Consider the following 17333-nt stretch of genomic DNA (forward strand, 5'->3'; position numbering starts at 1 on the left):
TCTGATTCCCAGCATCTGATTCCGGCCTCTGATTCCCGGCCTCTGATTCCCTGCTTCTGATTCTGATTCCCTGCCTCTGATTCCCCATCTCTGATTCCGCACATCTGATTCCTTGCCTCTGATTCCCCACCTCTGATTCCCCATATCTGATTCCCCGCCTCTGTTTCCCCACCTCTGATTCCCCGCCTCTGTTTCCCAATATCTAAGTCCCCACCTCTGATTCCCCAAATCTGATTCCCCACCTCTGATTCCCCAGCTCTGATTCCCCGCCTCTGATTCCCCGCATCTGATACCCTGCATCTGATTCCAAGCCTCTGATTCCCTGCCTCTGATTCCCAACCTCTGATTCCCCACCTCTGATTCCCCATATCTGATTCCCCGCCTCTGATTCCACGCCTCTGATTCCCCACTTCTTATTCCCCGCCTCTGATTCCCCGCCTCTGATTCACCGCCTCTGATTCCCCGCCTCTGATTCCCCGCCTCTGATTCCCCACTTCTGATTGCCCGCCTCTGATTCCACGCCTCTGATTCCCCGCCTCTGATTCCCCACCTCTGATTCCCCACTTCTGATTCCCCACCTCTGATTCCCCGCCTCTGATTCCACGCCTCTGATTCCCCACCTCTGATTCCCCACTTCTGATTCCCCACCTCTGATTCTCCGCCTCTGATACCCTGCCTCTGATAACTTTTTACTGATTCCCTGCCTCAGATTCCCTGCCTCCGATTCCCTGCCTCAGATTCCCTGCCTCAGATTCCCTGCATCAGATTCCCTTCATCTGATTCCCTGCCTCTGATTCCCCGCCTCTGATTCCCCGCCTCTGATTCCCCACCTCTGTCTCTACGCCTCTATTTTGCCTGCACTCTTTCCCCTCCACTCTTTCTGTGCCTCTCTTTCCCTCCCTCAATTTCAACAACTCTGTTTGATCTGTTCTGTGTACCTAATTTTCAACACACAAGTTCCAACCACTATGTTTCGCCCATCTCTTTCGCTGCCTCTATTTATGCAGCTATGTTTACCCGCTTCTGTTTACCCGCCTGTTTCCCCACATCTCTTTCCCCACCTCTGATTCCACGCCTCTGATTCCCCGCCTCTGATTCCCCGCCTCTGATTCCCCGCCTCTGATTCCCCGCCTCTGATTCACCGCCTCCCTTTCCGCGCAACTTTCCTGGCCTACGTTTCCCCACATCTCTTTCCCCACCTCTGATTCCACGCCTCAGATTTGCCGCCTCTGATTTCCTGCCTCTGATTCCCTGCCTCTGATTCCCTGCCTCTGATTCCCCACCTCTGATTCCCCCCTCTGATTCCCCGCCTCTGATTCCCAGCCTCTGATTCCCCACCTCTGATTCCCCGCCTCTGATTCCCTGCCTCTCTTTCCCTACCTCTATTTCCGTGCCTCTTTCTCTGCATCTCGTTTCCCACATCTCATTTCCCCCTTCTGATAACCCGCATCAGATTCCCTGCCACAGATTCCCTGCCTCAGATTCCCGGCCTCAGATTCCCTGCATCAGATTCCCTTCATATGATTCCCTGCCTCTGATTCCACGCCTCTGATTCCCCACCTCTGATTCCCTGCCTCAGATTCCCTGCCTCTGATTCCCTGCCTCTGATTCCCTGCCTCTGAATTCCTGCATCTGATTGCCTGCCTCTGATACTCCGCCTCTGATTCCCCGCCTCTGATTCCTCGCCTCTGATTCCCCGCCTCTTGATTCCCCGCCTCTGATTCCCCACCTCTGATTCCCTGCCTCTGATAACCTGCCTCTGATTCCCTGCCTCTGATTCCCGGCCTCTGAATCCCCACCTCTGATTCCCCGTGTCCGATTCCGCACCCATGTTTCACCACCTCTGTTGCTCTGCTTCTGATTTCCCGGCTCAGATTCACCGGCTCTGATTCCGCACCTCTGATTCCACGCCTCTCTTTCTGTGTCTCTGATTCCCCGCCTCTGATTCCACGCCTCTGATTACCCGCCTCTGATACCCTGCCTCTCTTTCCCTGCCTCTATATCCGTGCCTCTTTCTCTGCATCTCGTTTCCCACATCTCATTTCCCCCTTCTGATAACCCGCATCAGATTCCCTGCCACAGATTCCCTGCCTCAGATACCCTGCCTCAGATTCCCTGCATGAGATTCCCTTCATCTGATTCCCTGCCTCTGATTCCCCGCGGCTGATTCCCTGCATCTGATTCCCCGCCTCTGTTTACTCGCCTGTTTCCCCGCCTCTGATTCACCACCTCATATTCGCCACCTCAGGTTCCCTGCCTCTGATTCCCTGCCTCTGATTCCCTGCCTCTGATTCCCTGCATCTGATTGCCCGCCTCTGATACCCTGCCTCTGATTCCCCGCCTCTGATTCCCCGCCTCTGATTCCCCGCCTCTGATTTCCCACCTCTGATTCCCCACTTCTGATTCCCCGCCTCTGATTCCCCGTCTCTGATTCCACGCCTCTGATTCCCCGCCTCTGATTCAGCGCCTCTGATTCCCCGCCTCTGATACCCCGCCTCTGATTCCCCGCCTCTGATTCCCTGCATCTGATTCCCCGCCTCAGATTCCCCGCCTCTGATTCCCCGACTCTGATTCCCCGCCTCTGATTCCCCGCCTCAGATTCCCCGCCTCTGATTCCCCGCCTCTGATTCCCCGCCTATGTTTACCCGCCTCTGTTTACCCGCCTGTTTTCCCGCCTCTGATTGCCCACCTCAGATTCCCTGCCTCAGATTCCCTGCCTCAGATTCCCTGCCTCTGATTCCCTGCCTCTGATTCCCTGCATCTGATTGCCCGCCTCCGATTACCTGCCTCTGATTCCCCGCCTCTGATTCCCCAGCTCTGATTCCCCACTTCTGATTCCCCGCCTCTGATTCCCTGCATCTGATTCCCCGCCTCAGATTCCCCGCCTCTGATTCCCCGACTCTGATTCCCCGCCTCTGATTCCCCGCCTCTGATTCCCCGCCTCTGATTCCCCTCCTCTGATACCCCGCCTCTGATTCCCCACCTCTGATTCCCCGCATCTGATTCCCCGCCTCTGATTCCCCGCCTCTGATTCCCTGCCTCTGATTCCGCGCCTCTGATTCCCCGACTCTGATTCCCCGCCTCTGATTCCCCGCCTCAGATTCCCCGCCTCTGATTCCCCGCCTCTGATTCCCCGCCTATGTTTACCCGCCTCTGTTTACCCGCCTGTTTTCCCGCCTCTGATTGCCCACCTCAGATTCCCTGCCTCAGATTCCCTGCCTCAGATTCCCTGCCTCTGATTCCCTGCATCTGATTGCCCGCCTCCGATTACCTGCCTCTGATTCCCCGCCTCTGATTCCCCACCTCTGATTCCCCACTTCTGATTCCCCGCCTCTGATTCCCCGCCTCTGATTCCCCGCCTCTGATTCACCGCCTCTGATTCCCCGCCTCTGATTCCCCGCCTCTGATTCCCCACCTCTGATTGCCCCGCCTCTGATTCGCTGATTCTGATTCCCCGCCTCTGATTCCCCACCTCTGATTCCCCACTTCTGATTCCCAGCCTCTGATTCCCCGCCTCTGATTCCACGCCTCTGATTCCCCGCCTCTGATTCCCCGCCTCTGATTCCCCGCCTCTGATTCCCCTCCTCTGATACCTCGCCTCTGATTCCCCACCTCTGATTCCCCGCATCTGATTACCCGCCTCTGATTCCCCGCCTCTGATTCCCTGCCTCTGATTCCGCGCCTCTGATTCCGCGCCTCTAATTCCCCGCCTATGTTTACCCACCTCTGTTTACCCACCTGTTTCCCCGCCTCTGATTCCGCACCTCAGATTCCCTGCCTCAGATTCCCCGCCTCTGATTCTCTGCCTCTGAATCCCCGCCTCTGATTCCCCACCTCTGATTCCCCACTTCTGATTCCCCGCCTCTGATTCCCCGCCTCTGATTCCCCGCCTCTGATTCCCCGCCTCTGATTCCCCACCTCTGATTCAGTGCCTCCCTTTCCGCTCAACTTTCCTGGCCTACTTTTCCCCACATATCTTTCCCCGCCTCTGATTTCCCGCCTCTGATTCCACGCCTCTGATTCCCCACCTATGTTTACCCGCCTCTGTTTACCCGCCTGTTTTCCCTCCTCTGATTCCCCACCACAGATTCCCTGCCTCAGATTCCCTGCCTCAGATTCCCTGCATCAGATTCCCTTCATTTGATTCCCTGCGTCTGATTCCCTGCCTCTGATTCCCTGCATCTGATTGCCCGCCTCTGATTCCCCGCCTCTGATTCCCCGCCTCTGATTCCCCACGTCTGATTCCCCACTTCTGATTCCCCGCCTCTGATTCCCCGCCTCTGATTCCCCACCTCTGATTCACCGCCTCTGATTCCCCGCCTCTGATTCCCCGCCTCTGATTCCCCACTTCTGATTGCCCGCCTCTGATTCCACGCCTCTGATTCCCCGCCTCTGATTCCCCACCTCTGATTCCCCACTTCTGATTCCCCACCTCTGATTCCCCGCCTCTGATTCCACGCCTCTGATTCCCCACCTCTGATTCCCCACTTCTGAATCCCCACCTCTGATTCTCCGCCTCTGATACCCTGCCTCTGATAACTTTTTACTGATTCCCTGCCTCAGATTCCCTGCCTCCGATTCCCTGCCTCAGATTCCCTGCCTCAGATTCCCTGCATCAGATTCCCTTCATCTGATTCCCTGCCTCTGATTCCCCGCCTCTGAATCCCCGCCTCTGATTCCCTGCCTGTCTTTCCCTGCCTCTATTTCCGTGTCTCTTTCTCTGCATCTCGTTTCCCACATCTCATTTCCCCCTTCTGATAACCCGCATCAGATTCCCTGACACAGATTCCCTGCCTCAGATTCCATGCCTAAGATTCCCTGCATCAGATTCCCTTCATCTGATTCCCTGCCTCTGATTCCCCGCCTCTGATTCCCCACCTCTGATTCCCTGCCTCAGATTCCCTGCCTCTGATTCCCTGCCTCTGATTCCCTGACTCTGATTTCCTGCATCAGATTCCCCGCCTCTGATTCTCCGCCTCTGATTCCCCGCCTCTGATTCCCCGCCTCTGATTCGCCGCCTCTGATTCCCCGCCTCTGATTTCCCACCTCTGATTCCCTGCCTCTGATAACCTGCCTCTGATTCCCTGCCTCTGATACTCTGCCTCTGATTCCCGGCCTCTGAGTCCCCACCTCTGATTCCCCGTGTCCGATTCCGCACCCATGTTTCACCACCTCTGTTGCTCTGCTTCTGATTTCCCGGCTCAGATTCGCCGGCTCTGATTCCGCAACTCTGATTCCACGCCTCTCTTTCTGTGTGTCTGATTCCCCGCCTCTGATTCCATGCCTCTGATTACCCGCCTCTGATACCCTGCCTTTCTTTCCCTGCCTCTATATCCGTGCCTCTTTCTCTGCATCTCGTTTCCCACATCTCATTTCCCCCTTCTGATAACCCGCATCAGATTCCCTGCCACAGATTCCCTGCCTCAGATTCCCTGCCTCAGATTCCCTGCATCAGATTCCCTTCATCTGATTCCCTGCCTCTGATTCCCCGCCTCTGATTCCCCACCTCTGATTCCCCACCTCTGATTCCCCGCCTCTGATTCCCTGCCTCTGATTCCCCATATCTGATTCCCCGCCTCTGATTCCCCAACTCTGATTCCCCGCTTCTGATTCCCCAGCTCTGAATCCCCGCCTCTGATTCCCCGCGTCTGATTCCCTGCCTCTGATTCCCCGCTTCTGATTCCCCATCTGTGATTCACAACCTCTGATGCCCCACCTCTGATTCCCCATATCTGATTCCCTGCCTCTGTTTCCCCGCCTCTGATTCCCCACCTCTGTTTCCCCATATCTGATTCCCCGCCTCTGATTCCCCAACTCTAATACCCCGCCTCTGATTCCCCAGCTCTGATTCCCCGCCTCTGATTCCCCGGATCTGATTCCCTGCCTCTGATTCCCCGCCTCTGATTCCAGGCCTCTGATTCCCAGCATCTGATTCCGGCCTCTGATTCACCGCCTCTGATTCCCCGCCTCTGATTCCCCGCCTCTGATTCCCCACTTCTGATTGCCCGCCTCTGATTCCACGCCTCTGATTCCCCGCCTCTGATTCCCCACCTCTGATTCCCCACTTCTGATTCCCCACCTCTGATTCCCCGCCTCTGATTCCACGCCTCTGATTCCCCACCTCTGATTCCCCACTTCTGATTCCCCACCTCTGATTCTCCGCCTCTGATACCCTGCCTCTGATAACTTTTTACTGATTCCCTGCCTCAGATTCCCTGCCTCCGATTCCCTGCCTCAGATTCCCTGCCTCAGATTCCCTGCATCAGATTCCCTTCATCTGATTCCCTGCCTCTGATTCCCCGCCTCTGATTCCCCGCCTCTGATTCCCCACCTCTGTCTCTACGCCTCTATTTTGCCTGCACTCTTTCCCCTCCACTCTTTCTGTGCCTCTCTTTCCCTCCCTCAATTTCAACAACTCTGTTTGATCTGTTCTGTGTACCTAATTTTCAACACACAAGTTCCAACCACTATGTTTCGCCCATCTCTTTCGCTGCCTCTATTTATGCAGCTATGTTTACCCGCTTCTGTTTACCCGCCTGTTTCCCCACATATCTTTCCCCACCTCTGATTCCACGCCTCTGATTCCCCGCCTCTGATTCCCCGCCTCTGATTCCCCGCCTCTGATTCACCGCCTCCCTTTCCGCGCAACTTTCCTGGCCTACGTTTCCCCACATCTCTTTCCCCACCTCTGATTCCACGCCTCAGATTTGCCGCCTCTGATTTCCTGCCTCTGATTCCCTGCCTCTGATTCCCTGCCTCTGATTCCCCACCTCTGATTCCCCCCTCTGATTCCCCGCCTCTGATTCCCAGCCTCTGATTCCCCACCTCTGATTCCCCGCCTCTGATTCCCTGCCTCTCTTTCCCTACCTCTATTTCCGTGCCTCTTTCTCTGCATCTCGTTTCCCACATCTCATTTCCCCCTTCTGATAACCCGCATCAGATTCCCTGCCACAGATTCCCTGCCTCAGATTCCCTGCCTCAGATTCCCTGCATCAGATTCCCTTCATATGATTCCCTGCCTCTGATTCCACGCCTCTGATTCCCCACCTCTGATTCCCTGCCTCAGATTCCCTGCCTCTGATTCCCTGCCTCTGATTCCCTGCCTCTGAATTCCTGCATCTGATTGCCTGCCTCTGATTCTCCGCCTCTGATTCCCCGCCTCTGATTCCCCGCCTCTGATTCCCCGCCTCTTGATTCCCCGCCTCTGATTCCCCACCTCTGATTCCCTGCCTCTGATAACCTGCCTCTGATTCCCTGCCTCTGATTCCCGGCCTCTGAATCCCCACCTCTGATTCCCCGTGTCCGATTCCGCACCCATGTTTCACCACCTCTGTTGCTCTGCTTCTGATTTCCCGGCTCAGATTCACCGGCTCTGATTCCGCACCTCTGATTCCACGCCTCTCTTTCTGTGTCTCTGATTCCCCGCCTCTGATTCCACGCCTCTGATTACCCGCCTCTGATACCCTGCCTCTCTTTCCCTGCCTCTATATCCGTGCCTCTTTCTCTGCATCTCGTTTCCCACATCTCATTTCCCCCTTCTGATAACCCGCATCAGATTCCCTGCCACAGATTCCCTGCCTCAGATACCCTGCCTCAGATTCCCTGCATGAGATTCCCTTCATCTGATTCCCTGCCTCTGATTCCCCGCGGCTGATTCCCTGCATCTGATTCCCCGCCTCTGTTTACCCGCCTGTTTCCCCGCCTCTGATTCACCACCTCATATTCGCCACCTCAGGTTCCCTGCCTCTGATTCCCTGCCTCTGATTCCCTGCCTCTGATTCCCTGCATCTGATTGCCCGCCTCTGATACCCTGCCTCTGATTCCCCGCCTCTGATTCCCCGCCTCTGATTCCCCGCCTCTGATTTCCCACCTCTGATTCCCCACTTCTGATTCCCCGCCTCTGATTCCCCGTCTCTGATTCCACGCCTCTGATTCCCCGCCTCTGATTCAGCGCCTCTGATTCCCCGCCTCTGATACCCCGCCTCTGATTCCCCGCCTCTGATTCCCTGCATCTGATTCCCCGCCTCAGATTCCCCGCCTCTGATTCCCCGACTCTGATTCCCCGCCTCTGATTCCCCGCCTCAGATTCCCCGCCTCTGATTCCCCGCCTCTGATTCCCCGCCTATGTTTACCCGCCTCTGTTTACCCGCCTGTTTTCCCGCCTCTGATTGCCCACCTCAGATTCCCTGCCTCAGATTCCCTGCCTCAGATTCCCTGCCTCTGATTCCCTGCCTCTGATTCCCTGCATCTGATTGCCCGCCTCCGATTACCTGCCTCTGATTCCCCGCCTCTGATTCCCCAGCTCTGATTCCCCACTTCTGATTCCCCGCCTCTGATTCCCTGCATCTGATTCCCCGCCTCAGATTCCCCGCCTCTGATTCCCCGACTCTGATTCCCTCCTCTGATTCCCCGCCTCTGATTCCCCGCCTCTGATTCCCCTCCTCTGATACCCCGCCTCTGATTCCCCACCTCTGATTCCCCGCATCTGATTCCCCGCCTCTGATTCCCCGCCTCTGATTCCCTGCCTCTGATTCCGCGCCTCTGATTCCCCGACTCTGATTCCCCGCCTCTGATTCCCCGCCTCAGATTCCCCGCCTCTGATTCCCCGCCTCTGATTCCCCGCCTCTGTTTACCCGCCTCTGTTTACCCGCCTGTTTTCCCGCCTCTGATTGCCCACCTCAGATTCCCTGCCTCAGATTCCCTGCCTCAGATTCCCTGCCTCTGATTCCCTGCCTCTGATTCCCTGCATCTGATTGCCCGCCTCCGATTACCTGCCTCTGATTCCCCGCCTCTGATTCCCCACCTCTGATTCCCCACTTCTGATTCCCCGCCTCTGATTCCCCGCCTCTGATTCCCCGCCTCTGATTCACCGCCTCTGATTCCCCGCCTCTGATTCCCCGCCTCTGATTCCCCACCTCTGATTGCCCCGCCTCTGATTCGCTGATTCTGATTCCCCGCCTCTGAATCCCCACCTCTGATTCCCCACTTCTGATTCCCCGCCTCTGATTCCCCGCCTCTGATTCCACGCCTCTGATTCCCCGCCTCTGATTCCCCGCCTCTGATTCCCCGCCTCTGATTCCCCTCCTCTGATACCTCGCCTCTGATTCCCCACCTCTGATTCCCCGCATCTGATTACCCGCCTCTGATTCCCCGCCTCTGATTCCCTGCCTCTGATTCCGCGCCTCTGATTCAGCGCCTCTGATTCCCCGCCTATGTTTACCCACCTCTGTTTACCCACCTGTTTCCCCGCCTCTGATTCCGCACCTCAGATTCCCTGCCTCAGATTCCCCGCCTCTGATTCTCTGCCTCTGAATCCCCGCCTCTGATTCCCCACCTCTGATTCCCCACTTCTGATTCCCCGCCTCTGATTCCCCGCCTCTGATTCCCCGCCTCTGATTCCCCGCCTCTGATTCCCCACCTCTGATTCAGTGCCTCCCTTTCCGCTCAACTTTCCTGGCCTACTTTTCCCCACATATCTTTCCCCGCCTCTGATTTCCCGCCTCTGATTCCACGCCTCTGATTCCTCACCTATGTTTACCCGCCTCTGTTTACCCGCCTGTTTTCCCTCCTCTGATTCCCCACCACAGATTCCCTGCCTCAGATTCCCTGCCTCAGATTCCCTGCATCAGATTCCCTTCATTTGATTCCCTGCGTCTGATTCCCTGCCTCTGATTCCCTGCATCTGATTGCCCGCCTCTGATTCCCCGCCTCTGATTCCCCGCCTCTGATTCCCCACGTCTGATTCCCCACTTCTGATTCCCCGCCTCTGATTCCCCGCCTCTGATTCCCCACCTCTGATTCACCGCCTCTGATTCCCCGCCTCTGATTCCCCGCCTCTGATTCCCCACTTCTGATTGCCCGCCTCTGATTCCATGCCTCTGATTCCCCGCCTCTGATTCCCCACCTCTGATTCCCCACTTCTGATTCCCCACCTCTGATTCCCCGCCTCTGATTCCACGCCTCTGATTCCCCACCTCTGATTCCCCACTTCTGAATCCCCACCTCTGATTCTCCGCCTCTGATACCCTGCCTCTGATAACTTTTTACTGATTCCCTGCCTCAGATTCCCTGCCTCCGATTCCCTGCCTCAGATTCCCTGCCTCAGATTCCCTGCATCAGATTCCCTTCATCTGATTCCCTGCCTCTGATTCCCCGCCTCTGAATCCCCGCCTCTGATTCCCTGCCTGTCTTTCCCTGCCTCTATTTCCGTGTCTCTTTCTCTGCATCTCGTTTCCCACATCTCATTTCCCCCTTCTGATAACCCGCATCAGATTCCCTGACACAGATTCCCTGCCTCAGATTCCATGCCTAAGATTCCCTGCATCAGATTCCCTTCATCTGATTCCCTGCCTCTGATTCCCCGCCTCTGATTCCCCACCTCTGATTCCCTGCCTCAGATTCCCTGACTCTGATTCCCTGCCTCTGATTCCCTGACTCTGATTTCCTGCATCAGATTCCCCGCCTCTGATTCTCCGCCTCTGATTCCCCGCCTCTGATTCCCCGCCTCTGATTCGCCGCCTCTGATTCCCCGCCTCTGATTTCCCACCTCTGATTCCCTGCCTCTGATAACCTGCCTCTGATTCCCTGCCTCTGATTCTCTGCCTCTGATTCCCGGCCTCTGAGTCCCCACCTCTGATTCCCCGTGTCCGATTCCGCACCCATGTTTCACCACCTCTGTTGCTCTGCTTCTGATTTCCCGGCTCAGATTCGCCGGCTCTGATTCCGCAACTCTGATTCCACGCCTCTCTTTCTGTGTCTCTGATTCCCCGCCTCTGATTCCACGCCTCTGATTACCCGCCTCTGATACCCTGCCTTTCTTTCCCTGCCTCTATATCCGTGCCTCTTTCTCTGCATCTCGTTTCCCACATCTCATTTCCCCCTTCTGATAACCCGCATCAGATTCCCTGCCACAGATTCCCTGCCTCAGATTCCCTGCCTCAGATTCCCTGCATCAGATTCCCTTCATCTGATTCCCTGCCTCTGATTCCCCGCCTCTGATTCCCCACCTCTGATTCCCCACCTCTGATTCCCCGCCTCTGATTCCCTGCCTCTGATTCCCCATATCTGATTCCCCGCCTCTGATTCCCCAACTCTGATTCCCCGCTTCTGATTCCCCAGCTCTGAATCCCCGCCTCTGATTCCCCGCGTCTGATTCCCTGCCTCTGATTCCCCGCTTCTGATTCCCCATCTGTGATTCACAACCTCTGATGCCCCACCTCTGATTCCCCATATCTGATTCCCTGCCTCTGTTTCCCCGCCTCTGATTCCCCACCTCTGTTTCCCCATATCTGATTCCCCGCCTCTGATTCCCCAACTCTAATACCCCGCCTCTGATTCCCCAGCTCTGATTCCCCGCCTCTGATTCCCCGCATCTGATTCCCTGCCTCTGATTCCCCGCCTCTGATTCCAGGCCTCTGATTCCCAGCATCTGATTCCGGCCTCTGATTCCCGGCCTCTGATTCCCTGCTTCTGATTCTGATTCCCTGACTCTGATTCCCCATCTCTGATTCCGCACATCTGATTCCCTGCCTCTGATTCCCCACCTCTGATTCCCCATATCTGATTCCCCGCCTCTGTTTCCCCACCTCTGATTCCCCGCCTCTGTTTCCCAATATCTAAGTCCCCACCTCTGATTCCCCAAATCTGATTCCCCACCTCTGATTCCCCAGCTCTGATTCCCCGCCTCTGATTACCCGCATCTGATACCCTGCATCTGATTCCAAGCCTCTGATTCCCTGCCTCTGATTCCCAACCTCTGATTCCCCACCTCTGATTCCCCATATCTGATTCCCCGCCTCTGATTCCCCGCCTCTGATTCCCAACTTCTTATTCCCCGCCTCTGATTCCCCGCCTCTGATTCACCGCCTCTGATTCCCCACTTCTGATTGCCCGCCTCTGATTCCACACCTCTGATTCCCCGCCTCTGATTCCCCACCTCTGATTCCCCACTTCTGATTCCCCACCTCTGATTCCCCGCCTCTGATTCCACGCCTCTGATTCCCCACCTCTGATTCCCCACTTCTGATTCCCCACCTCTGATTCTCCGCCTCTGATACCCTGCCTCTGATAACTTTTTACTGATTCCCTGCCTCAGATTCCCTGCCTCCGATTCCCTGCCTCAGATTCCCTGCCTCAGATTCCCTGCATCAGATTCCCTTCATCTGATTCCCTGCCTCTGATTCCCCGCCTCTGATTCCCCGCCTCTGATTCCCCACCTCTGTCTCTATGCCTCTATTTTGCCTGCACTCTTTCCCCTCCACTCTTTCTGTGCCTCTCTTTCCCTCCCTCAATTTCAACAACTCTGTTTGATCTGTTCTGTGTACCTAATTTTCAACACACAAGTTCCAACCACTATGTTTCGCCTATCTCTTTCGCTGCCTCTATTTATGCAGCTATGTTTACCCGCTTCTGTTTACCCGCCTGTTTCCCCACATCTCTTTCCCCACCTCTGATTCCACGCCTCTGATTCCCCGCCTCTGATTCCCCGCCTCTGATTCCCCGCCTCTGATTCACCGCCTCCCTTTCCGCGCAACTTTCCTGGCCTACGTTTCCCCACATCTCTTTCCCCACCTCTGATTCCACGCCTCAGATTTGCCGCCTCTGATTTCCTGCCTCTGATTCCCTGCCTCTGATTCCCTGCCTCTGATTCCCCACCTCTGATTCCCCCCTCTGATTCCCCGCCTCTGATTCCCAGCCTCTGATTCCCCACCTCTGATTCCCCGCCTCTGATTCCCTGCCTCTCTTTCCCTACCTCTATTTCCGTGCCTCTTTCTCTGCATCTCGTTTCCCACATCTCATTTCCCCCTTCTGATAACCCGCATCAGATTCCCTGCCACAGATTCCCTGCCTCAGATTCCCTGCCTCAGATTCCCTGCATCAGATTCCCTTCATATGATTCCCTGCCTCTGATTCCACGCCTCTGATTCCCCACCTCTGATTCCCTGCCTCAGATTCCCTGCCTCTGATTCCCTGCCTCTGATTCCCTGCCTCTGAATTCCTGCATCTGATTGCCTGCCTCTGATTCTCCGCCTCTGATTCCCCGCCTCTGATTCCCCGCCTCTGATTCCCCGCCTCTTGATTCCCCGCCTCTGATTCCCCACCTCTGATTCCCTGCCTCTGATAACCTGCCTCTGATTCCCTGCCTCTGATTCCCGGCCTCTGAATCCCCACCTCTGATTCCCCGTGTCCGATTCCGCACCCATGTTTCACCACCTCTGTTGCTCTGCTTCTGATTTCCCGGCTCAGATTCACCGGCTCTGATTCCGCACCTCTGATTCCACGCCTCTCTTTCTGTGTCTCTGATTCCCCGCCTCTGATTCCACGCCTCTGATTACCCGCCTCTGATACCCTGCCTCTCTTTCCCTGCCTCTATATCCATGCCTCTTTCTCTGCATCTCGTTTCCCACATCTCATTTCCCCCTTCTGATAACCCGCATCAGATTCCCTGCCACAGATTCCCTGCCTCAGATACCCTGCCTCAGATTCCCTGCATGAGATTCCCTTCATCTGATTCCCTGCCTCTGATTCCCCGCGGCTGATTCCCTGCATCTGATTCCCCGCCTCTGTTTACCCGCCTGTTTCCCCGCCTCTGATTCACCACCTCATATTCGCCACCTCAGGTTCCCTGCCTCTGATTCCCTGCCTCTGATTCCCTGCCTCTGATTCCCTGCATCTGATTGCCCGCCTCTGATACCCTGCCTCTGATTCCCCGCCTCTGATTCCCCGCCTCTGATTCCCCGCCTCTGATTTCCCACCTCTGATTCCCCACTTCTGATTCCCCGCCTCTGATTCCCCGTCTCTGATTCCACGCCTCTGATTCCCCGCCTCTGATTCAGCGCCTCTGATTCCCCGCCTCTGATACCCCGCCTCTGATTCCCCGCCTCTGATTCCCTGCATCTGATTCCCCGCCTCAGATTCCCCGCCTCTGATTCCCCGACTCTGATTCCCCGCCTCTGATTCCCCGCCTCAGATTCCCCGCCTCTGATTCCCCGCCTCTGATTCCCTGCCTATGTTTACCCGCCTCTGTTTACCCGCCTGTTTTCCCGCCTCTGATTGCCCACCTCAGATTCCCTGCCTCAGATTCCCTGCCTCAGATTCCCTGCCTCTGATTCCCTGCCTCTGATTCCCTGCATGTGATTGCCCGCCTCCGATTACCTGCCTCTGATTCCCCGCCTCTGATTCCCCAGCTCTGATTCCCCACTTCTGATTCCCCGCCTCTGATTCCCTGCATCTGATTCCCCGCCTCAGATTCCCCGCATCTGATTCCCCGACTCTGATTCCCCGCCTCTGATTCCCCGCCTCTGATTCCCCGCCTCTGATTCCCCTCCTCTGATACCCCGCCTCTGATTCCCCACCTCTGATTCCCCGCATCTGATTCCCCGCCTCTGATTCCACGCCTCTAATTCCCTGCCTCTGATTCCGCGCCTCTGATTCCGCGCCACTGATTCCCCGCCTATGTTTACCCACCTCTGTTTACCCACCTGTTTCCCCGCCTCTGATTCCGCACCTCAGATTCCCTGCCTCAGATTCCCCGCCTCTGATTCTCTGCCTCTGAATCCCCACCTCTGATTCCCCACCTCTGATTCCCCACTTCTGATTCCCCGCCTCTGATTCCCCGCCTCTGATTCCCCGCCTCTGATTCCCCGCCTCTGATTCCCCGCCTCTGATTCCCCACCTCTGATTCAGTGCCTCCCTTTCCGCTCAACTTTCCTGGCCTACTTTTCCCCACATATCTTTCCCCGCCTCTGATTTCCCGCCTCTGATTCCACGCCTCTGATTCCCCGCCTATGTTTACCCGCCTCTGTTTACCCGCCTGTTTTCCCTCCTCTGATTCCCCACCACAGATTCCCTGCCTCAGATTCCCTGCCTCAGATTCCCTGCATCAGATTCCCTTCATTTGATTCCCTGCATCTGATTCCCTGCCTCTGATTCCCTGCATCTGATTGCCCGCCTCTGATTCCCCGCCTCTGATTCCCCGCCTCTGATTCCCCACCTCTGATTCCCCACTTCTGATTCCCCGCCTCTGATTCCCCGCCTCTGATTCCCCGGCTCTGATTCACCGCCTCTGATTCCCCGCCTCTGATTCCCCGCCTCTGATTCCCCACTTCTGATTGCCCGCCTCTGATTCCACGCCTCTGATTCCCCACCTCTGATTCCCCACTTCTGATTCCCCACCTCTGATTCCCCGCCTCTGATTCCACGCCTCTGATTCCCCACCTCTGATTCCCCACTTCTGATTCCCCACCTCTGATTCTCCGCCTCTGATACCCTGCCTTTGATAACTTTTTACTGATTCCCTGCCTCAGATTCCCTGCCTCCGATTACCTGCCTCAGATTCCCTGCCTCAGATTCCCTGCATCAGATTCCCTTCATCTGATTCCCTGCCTCTGATTCCCCGCCTCTGATTCCCCGCCTCTGATTCCCCACCTCTGATTCAGTGCCTCCCTTTCCGCTCAACTTTCCTGGCCTACTTTTCCCCACATATCTTTCCCCGCCTCTGATTTCCCACCTCTGATTCCACGCCTCTGATACCCCGCCTATGTTTACCCGCCTCTGTTTACCCGCCTGTTTTCCCTCCTCTGATTCCCCACCACAGATTCCCTGCCTCAGATTCCCTGCCTCAGATTCCCTGCATCAGATTCCCTTCATTTGATTCCCTGCGTCTGATTCCCTGCCTCTGATTCCCTGCATCTGATTGCCCGCCTCTGATTCCCCGCCTCTGATTCCCCGACTCTGATTCCCCGCCTCTGATTCCCCGCCTCTGATTCCCCGCCTCTGATTCCCCTCCTCTGATACCCCGCCTCTGATTCCCCACCTCTGATTCCCCGCATCTGATTCCCCGCCTCTGATTCCACGCCTCTGATTCCCTGCCTCTGATTCCGCGCCTCTGATTCCGCGCCACTGATTCCCCGCCTATGTTTACCCACCTCTGTTTACCCACCTGTTTCCCCGCCTCTGATTCCGCACCTCAGATTCCCTGCCTCAGATTCCCCGCCTCTGATTCTCTGCCTCTGAATCCCCACCTCTGATTCCCCACCTCTGATTCCCCACTTCTGATTCCCCGCCTCTGATTCCCCGCCTCTGATTCCCCGCCTCTGATTCCCCGCCTCTGATTCCCCACCTCTGATTCAGTGCCTCCCTTTCCGCTCAACTTTCCTGGCCTACTTTTCCCCACATATCTTTCCCCGCCTCTGATTTCCCGCCTCTGATTCCACGCCTCTGATTCCCCGCCTATGTTTACCCGCCTCTGTTTACCAGCCTGTTTTCCCTCCTCTGATTCCCCACCACAGATTCCCTGCCTCAGATTCCCTGCCTCAGATTCCCTGCATCAGATTGCCTTCATTTGATTCCCTGCATCTGATTCCCTGCCTCTGATTCCCTGCATCTGATTGCCCGCCTCTGATTCCCCGCCTCTGATTCCCCGCCTCTGATTCCCCACCTCTGATTCCCCACTTCTGATTCCCCGCCTCTGATTCCCCGCCTCTGATTCCCCGGCTCTGATTCACCGCCTCTGATTCCCCGCCTCTGATTCCCCACTTCTGATTGCCCGCCTCTGATTCCACGCCTCTGATTCCCCACCTCTGATTCCCCACTTCTGATAACCCCACCTCTGATTCCCCGCCTCTGATTCCACGCCTCTGATTCCCCACCTCTGATTCCCCACTTCTGATTCCCCACCTCTGATTCTCCGCCTCTGATACCCTGCCTTTGATAACTTTTTACTGATTCCCTGCCTCAGATTCCCTGCCTCCGATTACCTGCCTCAGATTCCCTGCCTCAGATTCCCTGCATCAGATTCCCTTCATCTGATTCCCTGCCTCTGATTCCCCGCCTCTGATTCCCCGCCTCTGATTCCCCACCTCTGATTCAGTGCCTCCCTTTCCGCTCAACTTTCCTGGCCTACTTTTCCCCACATATCTTTCCCCGCCTCTGATTTCCCGCCTCTGATTCCACGCCTCTGATTCCCCGCCTATGTTTACCCGCCTCTGTTTACCCGCCTGTTTTCCCTCCTCTGATTCCCCACCACAGATTCCCTGCCTCAGATTCCCTGCCTCAGATTCCCTGCATCAGATTCCCTTCATTTGATTCCCTGCGTCTGATTCCCTGCCTCTGATTCCCTGCATCTGATTGCCCGCCTCTGATTCCCCGCCTCTGATTCCCCGCCTCTGATTCCCCACCTCTGATTCCCCACTTCTGATTCCCCGCCTCTGATTCCCCGCCTCTGATTCCCCGGCTCTGATTCACCGCCTCTGATTCCCCGCCTCTGAATCCCCGCCTCTGATTCCCCACCTCTGATTCCCCACCTCTGATTCCACGCCTCTGATTCCCCACCT

The sequence above is a fragment of the Narcine bancroftii genome, chromosome 8 (genome assembly GCF_036971445.1).
Source record: "Narcine bancroftii isolate sNarBan1 chromosome 8, sNarBan1.hap1, whole genome shotgun sequence".
NCBI lineage: Eukaryota > Metazoa > Chordata > Chondrichthyes > Torpediniformes > Narcinidae > Narcine > Narcine bancroftii.